General features: G+C 46.9%; 1 long non-coding RNA gene across 1 annotated transcript in view; it reads left to right on the forward strand.

The window, feature by feature from the left end:
* LOC109299204 overlaps positions 1 to 11006 on the forward strand; it is a 21145-nt gene extending 10139 nt beyond the window's left edge. The window contains exon 3 of the long non-coding RNA XR_002097792.1: positions 10919 to 11006. This is a non-coding gene — a long non-coding RNA (uncharacterized LOC109299204). The remainder of the gene's footprint in view (positions 1 to 10918) is intronic.
* Positions 11007 to 13249: the final 2243 nt, after the last annotated feature.

Consider the following 13249-nt stretch of genomic DNA (forward strand, 5'->3'; position numbering starts at 1 on the left):
TTAAATAGGTTAGCTTTGTCATCTGGTGCAATGACCAGATTTGCTAGCGTGTCTTGCAGAGGCCCCACGTTACCTGGTACATTCTTTTTACCCCCTATATCCTATGTAAAAAAGGACTTCTTGTTGTCCTTGATCCGGGTAGCTAGTCCCAGTTCCATCTCCACCTTGGCCTTCCTGACCACCCCCCTACAGCCCCGAGCACCCGAGGTATAGTCCTCCCAGCCCCTCCCTTCCATTGGGCGTATGCCTCCTTTTTAGCTAGGAGATGTTCTCATATGCTTTCGGAGAGCCATGGGGGCTTTTGCAACCTCTTGCCCCCTTTGATCAGTGTTGGGATTACTTCTCTTTGGGCTTGGAGGATCGTCTCCTTAAGAAGTGACCATTCTTCTTGGACACCCGACTCTTCTCCCCTCTGGGACCACAGTGCCTCCCTGACTATTCTCCTTAGCTCATTGAAGTCTGCCCTCCTGAACTCCAGGGCTGCTGCCATACTGCAGGCCTTTGCCACTGTGTGCTGGATGGTGAATTCCACCAGGCAATGATCGTTGTTGCCCAGGTGGTCAAGCACCCACAGACCCCTCACCAGGTCGTCGCCGGTGGCCAGCACCAGATCCAACAAGGCGTCTCCCCTGGTGGGGCTGTGCACCTCCTGGGTTAGATGGAGGTCCTGTATCTTGGCTAGGAACCTATGCAAGCAGTCAGACCTGGCTGACTTCTCTTCCCAGCAGATGTCTGGAAAGTCCAGGTCACTCATGATGACCACGTCCTTTGACCTAACTACCTCCGTGAGCTGACTTAAGAATTCCCAGTCTAGCTCTTCCCCTTGGTTGGGTGGTCCGTAGTAGACCCCCACCATTATGTCCCTTTCCCCTCAACTTTCTCATATTCTGACCCAGAGCACTTCAGAGTGCCCCTCCTTTGACCTTGTGCTACTCTTTGAGTATGTGTATTCCTCCTTGACATAGAGTGCCACACCCCAACCTTTCCTCCCTGTCCTATCCCTCCTGTACAGCCTATAGCCCTTGATATCCACCACCCAGTCATGCATTGGGTCCCATCATGTTTCTGTGAGCCTCGCTATGTCAGGTTTGGTGTCACCTGGCAGGAGAGTAAGTTCCTCTTGCTTGTTCCCCATACTACGAGCATTTGTGTAGAGGTATTTGAGGCCTCCTGAAGATGTGTGCACTGGCCCCCTAATCATGAGGCCCCCCTTGAACCCCAGCCACTTCATTCAGCCCCCTGTGAACTAATGGGACCCGCCCCCAAACCAAGTTTGGTGGGGTCCTGGGGTGGGAAGCAGCAGCCAAGGGGAGAGAGAGAGTGCAGTCCTGCCAGGGCTCCAGAGATGGGCACTGGAGTTCTGACCAGGATGGCACTGAGTCGCTTCTGAGGTCCCAGGCCTCCCCTTGCAGGAGGGCAGCCAAAACCTGGTTTGCCTGCGCAGCCAAGTCCTGATGGTCCACCTTCAGGCCCTGCAGCAACTGCTATACCGTGTTGGTAGCTGCACGGCATGGGGCCACCTAGGGCGCGCCTTCCTCTGCCACTTCCGTGGGCTCCAGTATGACTGGCAGCTCCTCAGCCTGTGGGGCTTCTCCCTGAAGGACCTGCAAGAGCTGCCAAAGTTTTACTAGGATCTTGTCCGGACCTGCAAGAGCTGCCCTCATGCAGGCTGCTGCCTGGCTGTGACCTGCTGCCACCTGTGACAGCATGTGGCTCCAAGATCATCCACATGACAGACCTGGATGGGGACTGTACAGCTGCAGAAGAGGCATCTGCACTGCTGGGCCAGCTGCCAGTGGCCTGTGGCTGCACAGCTGGCCCTTGTGTGGCACTACTGCCATGTGTGCCCCCTCCCTGCCATCTGGGCAGCTATTGCTTGGAAGATGTTCTCAGTGTGGTGACCTGCTTTGAACTGTTAAAGCATGTCCTTCTGGTCCCAAGTGGCCAGGAGATCAGTCACCTCCAGCTGGGTCCCGGGTGACAGCCCTGAGCAGGCACCTCTACCTAGGTCCTGCCACTTGCCTCACTAGCAGGAATTCTGGTGTTCTCTATTTAAAAACTTCATAATTTCTTTTTAAAAAGTCCCAAATTCACTCTTTAAAATACCCCTAAATCCATGTTCTTCCACAATTAAAACAAAAGACTACTATATAGGTATATACGTATATATGTATATGTGTATGTGTGTGTATATGTATGCATGTGTGTGTGTGTGTAGACAGAGATCAGTTGGGCAATGTTTTTTTGATATATTTACAATTCTAAACATTTTGGAAGCCTGCCAGTGTCTCTATCATCATAATAAAATAAATTCCAAATATCTATATGTTTTGGTATTTGCTTTTGGTTTTCTTATAATAGAACAATTAGACCTCCCCCTGGTCACTTTGCTAACAAGGGTGTGGGGACAGCTTCCCCTGCAGCCACAGCTCCTGCCAGCCAGTCTCATCCTGTCTAGCAGCTGGGCATCATGAGTGCATGGTGGGAGGATATGGGGTTTGCAGGAGGGGTGTGGGGTGATGTGGGTGGTTCTGGAGGGATGTGGGGTATGTTGATAGGTGTGGGGGCTTCTCAGAAGGGGTGGGTCCCTTGCCCCCCCCCACAGGGGCCCCTCCCTGCGGTGCCTACAGCTCATCCCCACAGCAGCAGCCATTGGGCACTCAGGGTCCACTGAGACCAGAACCTCCAGTGGACTGGCACAGCCCTGGCCACCTCAGGCCCTGCGCCGCCTGTGCTGCTCATCATGGTGAGGTGTGGCATGGGTCCATGTGCCTTCAGGCAGCCATGGGCCACTCAGGCTGTCACCCAGGGGCCCGCATCACTTGCAGGGCTGGGTGTCACACCAAGCCAGGTCTGCCAGACCCATGGCATGTGTGGGGAGAAAGTGTATGCTGGGATCTAGCCTGGCATAGCCCACTAGTGCACCTTTGCACAGGACAAGGACGCGCAGTTCTGGGATGTGAGGCTCCTATGCAAAGGTGCACTAACTGAGCAGCCTGGGCCAGGTTGGGTTGGTCTGGCCAGCTGCATTTTCCATGAGGCTCAGGCAGCGATGCACTATGGCCTGTTGTAGGCACAGTGCAATGACTGTGCATTGCCACCTGAGCCTCATGGAAAATGCACCTGGCCCACCCGACCCAACCCAGCTCAGGCCACACAGCTGGTGTACCTTTGCACAGGAGTCACACATTCTGGAGCTGTGTCTCCTGGTACTATACAAAGGCACACTAGCAGGCCGTGCTGGGCCAGGCCAGGCCAGGTGAGGTCCTGCTGTGCACGTTGTGGATGGGTTTGAGCAGGCACTGCCATACGCCTGCCCCCACGGTTCCGGTGGCAGCAGACAGCATGGGTGTGGCCCAGCTGCAGGCACAGGCAGTGGTGACATGACACAGCATGACCCGGGCTCTGTACATGCTGAATGGACCCAGCTTAGCCCACTAGTGCATGGCATTCCTGGTCCTGTCCAAAGCTGTGCATTATCGGGCCAGGCCAGGCTGGGTCCATTCAGCATGTACAGAGCCTGGGTCACACAGCAGCGTGTCACTGTCGGCTGTGCCTGCAGCCAGGAAACTTCCACACTGGCTGCTGCCACTGGCACTGCGAGATGCAGGTAGCGGGTCAGGCATATGGCAGCCCCCACTCAAGCCCATCCACAAAGTGCACAGCAGGACCTGACTTGGCCCAGCCTGGACCAGTTCATCTGGGCCTGCTGATTTGAACACATCCAACCCCTCCAAGTGCCCCTTCACTAAGTCTGCACTAACAGTTGGTGGACTGGTGTTCTTCCTGTGTCTATCCAATTGGGAGATTTGTCTTGGTCTGTGTCTAGGAATACAGATCTAAAGAACTCATGGAAGAGCTCAGCTTTGTCCCCTCTCTCTGTCACCAATTGCCCTAGTTTGTCTTGTAGAGGTCCTATGCTACCCTGCGCCTTCTTTTTTCCCCCTGTATACCTGAAGAACTTTTTGTTGTCCTTATTTTTTGTCACCAGCCTAAGTTCTAATCCTGCTTTGGCCTTCCTGATTCCCTGCAAGTGCGAGCCAGGGAGGTATACTCCTCCTTGGTAGCTACCCCGTTTCCACAGCCTGTATACCTCTTTCTTTGCCCTCAGGCTTTCCTGGACTTCCTTGTTCAGCCAAGATGGCTTCTTGGCCCCTTTTCCCCCTTTTATGCACAATGGAATTGTCTCCTTCTGTGCCCATAGGATCACTCCCTTGAGGAACGATCACCCTTCCTGGACCCCCATTTCATGAATGCTCTTGAGCTTTAACACCTCACTAACTAATCTCCTGAGCACACTGGAGTTAGCCTTTCTTAAGTCTAGCACTTCAACCCTGCTAGTTAGTTTACCCACCCTTCACTGGATAGTGAATTCAATCAATTGCTGGTCACTATTCCCTAGGTTACCATGTACCTGCAGATTCCCCACCAGGTCATCCTCTGTAGCTAACACCAAGTCCACCATGGCATTTCTCTTAGTGGAATCATATGCCTCCTGCATTAGGCAGAGGTCTTATATGCAGGTTAAGAAGCTACTTGAGTGGTTAGATTTGTTTAACAGCTCCTCCCAGCAGAAGTCAGGGTAGTTTAGGTCACCCATTACAACCATATCTCTCAACTGTATGGTCTCTGAGGGCTGTCTGAAGAATTCCAGGGCTAACTCATCCTCCTGGTGTGGCAGTTTATAGTAGTCCCCCACTACCAAGTCCCTTTCCCCCCCCCCCCCGACTCCCTTGTTTCCTGACCCACAGTACGTTGGTTTAGCCCTCCTCTGATCCTATCTTGATTATAGAGAATGTATATTGTTCCTTAACATAGAGAGCAATACCCCCACCCTTTTTTCCTCCACTCTATCCTGTAGGGTTCCACCAGGTTTCAATTAGTCCAACCAGGTCAAAGTTGTTGCTTGGAAGCAGGAGTGCAAGTTCCTTCTGCTTGTTCCCCATGCTCCTAGCATTAGTGTAGAAACATTTTAGCCCCCTGATGAGTGCCCTTGGTACCCCCCTGTCTTGATTCCACAGCTGTGGTCATGTAAACTGCCCTCAAACTTCTAAAAACTACTGAAACGGAACAGAGAAATGCTGAAAAGCAAAATAAGTACATGAATCGTTGTCTCCTTAAGGAATTATCCACTCACAGCATGGAAGACATACTACAGAGCATAATGTAGATTCATATGTTCCCAAAGACTGATGCATAGCAGCTACACTTCCCTTATTTAAGGGTTCCAGAGGGTGGTCCAGGGTAGGACAGCTCTGTTGCAATAACACCTCTGGGTTATTGCAGGGTACAGATTGCTAAAGAACACTGATTTTTTTTACGTTACATCTACTGTCCTATTTATTGTTTTTCCCTACTGCACATGTCTTTTGGACTTTTAGCATGTAATTAGAGCACTTTGCTGTGCATTGTATACCACTTTTAAACATTGTCTCTGAATATGGCTCGAGATTTTGATTAGTTTCCTTGGCCTTTTAAAGAAGTACTCAGCAGAAATAAAATAGTGCTAATGATCATATTTACAGAAATTTCTCTCTTTCTTTTCTTTTCCAGTTTTTGCTGAACCTTTATACTGTAATGGAACTTTTTTGGATGAACAGAATAATCTGGGATTGATTGATTCTTTAAATATAAAATAAACTCACTATTTTTTATTTTCAAGGAAAAAAAACAAAATTGCCTGACATATATCATTTAAGCTAAGAGAGCAAACAATTACATTAACGGAAAGGAGTAAATGCTAGATTACGATTGGCATCTTCTTGAGTTAATGACTTGGCTGTTATCTTGATTAAAATTTTTAAAGTAACAGTTTCTCCCTTTGCAAATCTTTTCCAGTGGGATATACATTGTACTGGTATTATTCTTGTAATTTGCGGACCTGAATTTAGATTATATCACTCATTTAAACTTAAAGTCATTTTACTTATATGTTTAAAAAATGTATCTAAGGTCAAAGCCAGTGGAGATGTGATCAGAAGTAAGGCTTTGCCTGATGCCAAAAAGTGGATAGGAATTGACAGAAAATAAATTACTTTGGCAGTCAGCAGTACAAGGTTTGCCTTCCATACAGCCAGGGTAACTAACCTGAGCCAAAGTCATATTTCCATTTCTTACTTATCAATTCTGAATAAATCAACATAAACTTATGGAAATTCAGTTTAGAAGCTTACTGGACTTACCGGTTAGGTCTAGAAATCCAGCTAGACAAACAAGACATTTGTAGTTATATATCAGGAACCTTGATTTCATCAGTGCTCAATATTCCAGAGAGCAATACCTGAGCATTTTTAGCATTCCTGAATCTGGTTTTAGCAAAACCTGCAGTGTGTCTATGTCTGCACATATTCTATCATGACATTTATTTGGTGGTTTCTAAACTGAAGGTTTAAGCTGGGTTGGAGAGGTGGGTTGAGAGATTCTTATTAGTCTGGACCTGAAATAAACACCTGTTACAAAATGCAACTGCTGTTCTGGAACAAACCCTTAACCAGTTGTCCTGGAGTTGTGGACTAGTCCACCCTGTAAAACTGGCCACCTTTGCCATGTGACAGGAGTAGGCCTTATCTTTACAATGAAAGCATCACTGATAAAAGCTTATCCCATAGTATTAAAGATAAAAATGCAGTAACAAAATGGGCAGTTCTTGTTCTTTGACTCTGGAGAGGGCCTTAGTGTGTTTGCTTTTCACCGCATGACTACTAAATGTCTTTTGTAGCTTCTGTTCTGGGACTTCCTGAATAGTCTTTGGAAAGTCCTAATAAATCATGACGACTCATTGACTTTCATAGGATAATAGAAAATTAGGGTTGGAAGGGACCTCAAGTCTAGTTCAACACTGCCCAAACCAGGACCACCCCCAACTAAATCATCCCAGCCAAGGCTTTATCTAGCCCGGTCTTAAAAACCTCCAAGGATGAATATTCTACAACCTCTCTGGGTAGCCTGTTCCAGTGTTTGACAACCCTCCTTGTGAGAAATATATTTTTTCTAATATCTAACCTCAACTTCCTTTGCTGCAACCTTGAAACCATTTCTCCCTGTTCTGTCATCACTGAGAACAGTGTAGCTCCATTGCCTTTGGATTCACTCTTCAAGTAGTTGAAAGCTGCTATTAAATCCTCCCTCAATCTTTTCTTCTCCAGAATCAGTGAACCCAATTTCTCAGCCTCTCCACATAAGCCAGGTGCCCCATCTCCCTAACCATTTTTTTTTGTTGTTCTCTGCTGGACTGTCTCCAATTTGTGTAGTGGGGGGCCAAAACTGGACACAGTATTCCAGATGTGGCCTCGCCAGCGCTGAATATGGGAGAAACATCACTTCCCTTGATCTGCTGGCAATACTCCTACTAATGCAGCCCAATATGCTGTTAGCCACTTTCACAGTAAGGGCACACTGTTGACTCATATTCAGCTTACTGTCCACTGTAACCCCCAGATCCTTCTATGCAGAGTTGCTGCTTAACTGGTTGGTCCCCAGCCTGTACGGATGCATGGGATTGTGCCGTCCTAAGTGCAGGACTTTGCACTTGTTCTTGCTGAACCTCATGAGATTTCTTTGGTCCAATCCTCCAATTTGTTGAGGTCTTTCTGTATCCTAGCTCTACTCTCCAGCATATCTACTACTCCCCCCAGCTGGTGTCATCTGCAAACTTGCTGAGGGTTCATTCCATCCCATTTTCCAAGTCATTGATGAAGATATTGAACAAAACTGGCCCCAGGATCAACCCCTGAAGCACTCTACTTGGTACCAGCTACCAACTAGACCTTGAGCCATTGATTACTACCCTTTGAGCCTAATGAACCAGCCAGCTTTCTATCCACCTTGCAGTCCTTTCATCCAACCCATACTTCCTTAGCTTGTTTGCAAGAGTGTTGTGGATGACTGTATCAAAAGCCTTGCTAAACTCAAGGTACATCATGTCCACTGCTTTTCCCCCATCCATAGAGCCAGTTATAGAAGGTTCTCAGTTTGGTCAGGCATGACTTGCCTGGTGAATCCATGCTGACTGTTCCTAATCACCTTCTTCTCCTCCAGGTGCTTAGAAATGGATTCCTTGAGGACCTGCTTCATGATTTTTCCAGGGACTGAGGTGAGGCTGACCAGTCTGTACTTCCTTGGATCCTCCTTCTTCCCTTTCTTAAAGATGGGCATCATATTTGTTCTTTTCCAATCACCCAGGACCTTCCCCAATCACTACAAATTTTCAAACATAATGGCCAGCAGCTCTGCAATTGCTTTATCTACTCTTCAATTGGCATGATCAGAGAATTCTGAGAATGTTGTTGTCTTGTGTGTGGGAAAATTTCCTGTGAAAATGGACTCTATAGCAATGGTGTAACTACCCAGATCTGTGCTCTCAGTGACAGTGGCAACCTGTAGGGCCAGCTGTAGAAGTGGTAGTAGCTGGGTTGGCAGTGGCAGTGGTTGCTACTCTTGCACCCTCTCTACTTGGGGCCTGGTGCTGGTGCCCCAATCATCCAACCCTTGTTACATTACTGCTCAATAGCATCTAAAACTAGTAAGCAGAATTAATGTGGAGAAGTAATTGTTAACTGTCTGTCGTGGGGCACTCCCGCGCCCCACTCCTAAGGAGGCTCAACCGCGGGAAGGGGAGATGTGTAGCAGGGCACCAGGGTGCCTGCTACTGGCAGTGGTAAACGGGCTGAGCTGCCAATCACCAGGGCAGCTCAGGAGCAGGTTGCTGGAGCAACCAGGTTGGTCACGTGACCAGAAGGGGGCAGGGCCGGGCCCTTATAAACAGCCAGGCCGGAGCCTGGCTGGTAGTTCCCTTCTGGCAACCTGAGGGGTAAGAGCTCTGCAGGAGGGTTAAACTAAGCAGTGCAGCCTGAGCACCCAGAGGGCGGCATTATGGTGAAAGCAGGGAGAAGCCCGACCGGGAGTCTTTGGCCAGAGAGCCAGGAGGGCCTGGACTTTGTTCCTGCCGGTAGGCCTATTGTTTTTGTTCCTGCCAGTAGGCCTATTGTTTTTGTTGTGTATATCGTCCAGAGGACCGGGTGAGGCTGTAGGGGTGTGAGGAGGCCTCACAGGAGCTCCCCAGTAGTCTGGGGATTCCTAGGTGCCCTGTTTGGGCACCGAGCAGCGCTGGGAAGGCGCAACAGCTTGGCACCAGAGTGGTGCGGTGTGTGGGGTTGAGACCCCAGCCCAAGAGGGCAGTACTCAGCCCCGTGAGGGCGTAAGACCCTGAGAAGGGTCAGGGGGCCAGGCACGGCTGCGTGCCACCTGAGCCCCAGCGCCGGTAAAAGCCTGAGACAGGGCTGGTGCGTAGGCTCAGCAGACAGAGCCAAGGGCGTGAGGGGCGCGGGAGCAGGCTCCGAGAGAGCCAAGGGCGCGAGAGGCGTGGGAAGCGTGTGGCATAAAGACCCCGAAAAGGGGCAAGGGGCCAGGCCTGGCTGCGTGCCACCTGAGCCCCAGGTGCGGTTGTTGGCACGAGACAGGCCCCGTGAGGGGCAAGAGTGCAAGAGGCGCAGAGACAGGCCCCGGAGAAGGGAAGAGCGCGGGAAGCACGTGGCATAGGCCCAAGGGGAGCCAACCTGCAAGAGTAAAGCCCAGGAGGGGCTAGTATAAGGTTGGAGACACAAGAACATCCAGAATAGCTACGAGGCTTGGGTCGTGCTAAAAGGGAGGTAGGAGGCACGCATAGCCCATAAGGCTGGGGTGCACCAGGTCACCCATAGAAGTTAGGAGACCAAAGGCAGCATCCCATATAAACCTATATAAGATCAAAGACGTGGCGGGCGAGAAATAAGAGGGTGCTGGATCTCCTAATTGGCACGGCAGGGGGGCCTAGCGGGATCACGGCCGCCCATAGGCCCCACCCCGTGTCACTGTCCTTAACAACAGCGGCTTCTATGACCTCTATTTGTATGTTTGTATATTGCCCAGTTGAGGCTGGAGAGAATAATATAGCTATTAGACTATGGTAGGAGTTTTGCCTGTATGTAACTACTGGAATTTTGGAAAAAAACATGGTTTGGACTGAGGTTTTGAGAAACATAATTCTAAGAATATGATGGCTCCAGGCCCATTAAGGCATAGTGAGAAAACTGAAGAAAAGACTGAGAGAAAACAGCTTGTTTTTAAGAGATTTATGTCTTCACATTCAATAAAGAGTTGATATTGGTGCCTATGGTACTTGGGCTTGTTAAATGTATTCACGTATTTGCCGCTTTTGCTAAAGCAATGCAATTAAATGGGTAATAACATTATATATAACAATAAAAATTTACAAATTACAGTTTTTGCTAAAACATACAATAAGATTGTATATTCTATCAGGTGTATGATAATGAAAACAGAATGTAGTCGTTACTGGTATAAGAAAAAAGACCACGTACAACTGTAAGTACAAGATCTTTTCTGTTCGATTTTGGTCCTTATTCTTTTTGCAAGTATACAGACTAAAAAAGGATCTGAATGAAAGGACATTTGTGACAGGTTCACAGAATAAGATAATTGGCTGACTGTAGGCTGGCTGTCATGACTACTAACAACTTATAATTGCGCACTAGAAAAATAACTGAGCTGACCCATTGGAATGTATATTCAGAATGGTTTCTGGATGATTCATTTGTAAGAAATAATTATGGTCTGCACACTTCTAAAGCTGGAGGAGGATGAAGGGCAAAGGTGACTTCAAGTGAAACATCAGGCTGTAGGAATATTTTTCTGGTAGGAGGGTCCCATCTGGGCCATTCCTATGCTGATAGATCCAGAGGAGGCTGGGGTTATCTGAAAATGGGTAGGTAAACTTGACAAGTGAAGTTGTTGCTGTGGGCTTACTGTAGTGGATAAATATTGGAATGTAGATGAATCCAAAAAAAGGCTGGCCCTGGCTACTATGCAGAGCTGTTGTTGAGCAGAACAGCACTTGCTGCTTTTGTTCACTAATAATGAGCTTGTCTACACTTGCACTTTCTTGTGTAATAGCCTATATTACTGTGCATTAAAGTGTTACATAAAAAATGTCCAATTACACTAATGCACAGTAAATTGGATACTGTTCATTAAATGTCACTTAAACTGTGCATATTTGTTACTGCGCATTAAGGCAGCCTAATGCAAATTTGTACCTCAGGGCATTTATACATATACTTTTTTGTCTCGTGATGCACCAGAGATTCGCTGCTTCAGAGCAGACTTGATTAAGTGAGTCTGCTCTGCTTGTCAGCTGATGCAAAATGCACTGTGCCGCATGCAATTGTATAAGCGGTGTGGAAAATGGCGGTGGTGCACTTCTGAACTAAAGTACCTCTGATGTGTTTAAATGCACAAGTGTGCCATTGCCACTTTCTCAATGCTGACATGCATTTCACCTTTTATACAACTGCAAATGTCGCAGCACCAGGTGCTTTTCAAAGCGCCCGGCGCTGCAGTGCTTGTGTATGTAAAACACCCTCACATTGGAAGTACTACATTAAATGTGCATCAGAAGCACCTTAATGCACATGTAGACGTGCCCAATGATTGTCTGTCTCTGTCACTACTGTAAAATAGTCTGAACATGTCTCTGAAAAATAGAAATAAAGTTTTGATATTTTTAAAGATATAACGTATAGATATTCTTCTGATTATGTTGTGTGTAGTAGAAAAATAATCTTAGAGGATCTGATTTCAGCAAGTGCTCTATACTCTCAGTTTTTATTTCATTTAACATTCTAGGGACTATGATAATGCAAATTTTGAATTTTAAGTCTCTGATCCTCATAAGTTGTGAAACAAAACCATTCTGAATGCATATAGAGACAAGGCCTTGTCCTTGAAACTGCAGATAGCTGCTAAAAAATGTTTTGAAGGGGTGAAATGATTTTATTGATCTGTTAATTGTGCCCCTTGAGTGAGTGATGAATAATTTTTGTTGAGAATTAGAAATATCATTTACCCAGCTCTGTTTAATTTCCACCCTGTATAAAAGCAGGGAGGTGGGTCCTGATTGGCTGCTAACTACTCCCAGCCTTTCTAGCCGCTGGAAGACCAAAATTTATTGATTCCACTGGTATTAGAGCCTGAGTGGATTCTCTAGGAAGTACTCAGGAATCCAGTCCCTTTTTTTCCAATAATGTATTTCTTTTAGGTAGCTGCATCAGGGAAGCATACCTCCTTTGGGGAAATGAGAGAGCCTGATTTACCTCATTTTCTCACAAATGTCTTGTCCTATTCTTTAACAGATAGTGGTTTTAACCAAGAGTTTGTGAAGGATTTCTTCTCACCTGCTAGCTGTACTATTATAGAACTGATATTTATATACTACAAAATGAGGGGCAACTGCATTAAAAATGTGCCAGAAATATAATTATTCACCAGTCATGTAGCTGTCTTTGCCAAAAATCAGTGGGGTATACTGTTATTAATTACATGACATTTAAGATAAGGAGGAACTCAATATTAGTCTAATAAATCACCATAGTTCTGTCATCATGTGGAAATCAACCATTTCCAACACCTCCCTTTAGAGAATTGCCAAATGTTTTTGGCATCTTCTGGACAAATGGAAAAAATGCAATAATTTTTTTCTCAGCTGTGCTGGAATTTTTTTAATCCCTTTTCCTCAGTACTTGAATAGCTCCTCAAATTATTTCAGAAAAGATAATGCACATGCAACTTTCAAAGACTTCCCAGTTGGTGTCTGGATATGAGGGCAAAACTTAGCACTCATGAGACTATATGTGAAATAATGAAATGCTGTATTATTCTCATGCAAAAGGGGAAATAAGAATCAGTATAGTATCAAGAATATCACCTCTAGTAGCAATTATATGTAGCTCTCCTTTCTGCATTGGAATTCAGTATTTCACGAAGTTGGGTAGCCATAATCCCTATTTAAGTCAAGGGGAAATTTAGCCAAAGACTAGAACATGGAGATAGTTATGACTTGCCCCAAGTTTCATACCTGTGGCAGACCTGGGAGCAGAACCCAACTCTCCTAATTCCTTATTCAAAGAGCTTTCCATTGACATGGCTGTTTATTAAGGCTGTGCAGAGCTTCAGGTGCTGATTCGATTTGGAGGGGATTCGGCCCAATTCAGCAGCCGTGTCTCCAAATCTGAATCAAACTGGGAGACCAATAAAAATTCATTTGAAGCTCTCTGGATCAATTTGGAAAAGATTTGGAGAGTTGGGCAGTCGCAACTCACTGCCACAGGGAGCTGGATCTGGACTCCGTGCTGGTAAGTAGGGGGTGGGGGGGAGGATGAAGGAGGGGCCATGGGGGGACCCCTGCCAGGCCCCA

This window comes from Gavialis gangeticus, unplaced genomic scaffold, assembly GCF_001723915.1.
Source record: "Gavialis gangeticus isolate Ggan-Ray unplaced genomic scaffold, GavGan_comp1, whole genome shotgun sequence".
NCBI classification, from domain to species: domain Eukaryota; kingdom Metazoa; phylum Chordata; order Crocodylia; family Gavialidae; genus Gavialis; species Gavialis gangeticus.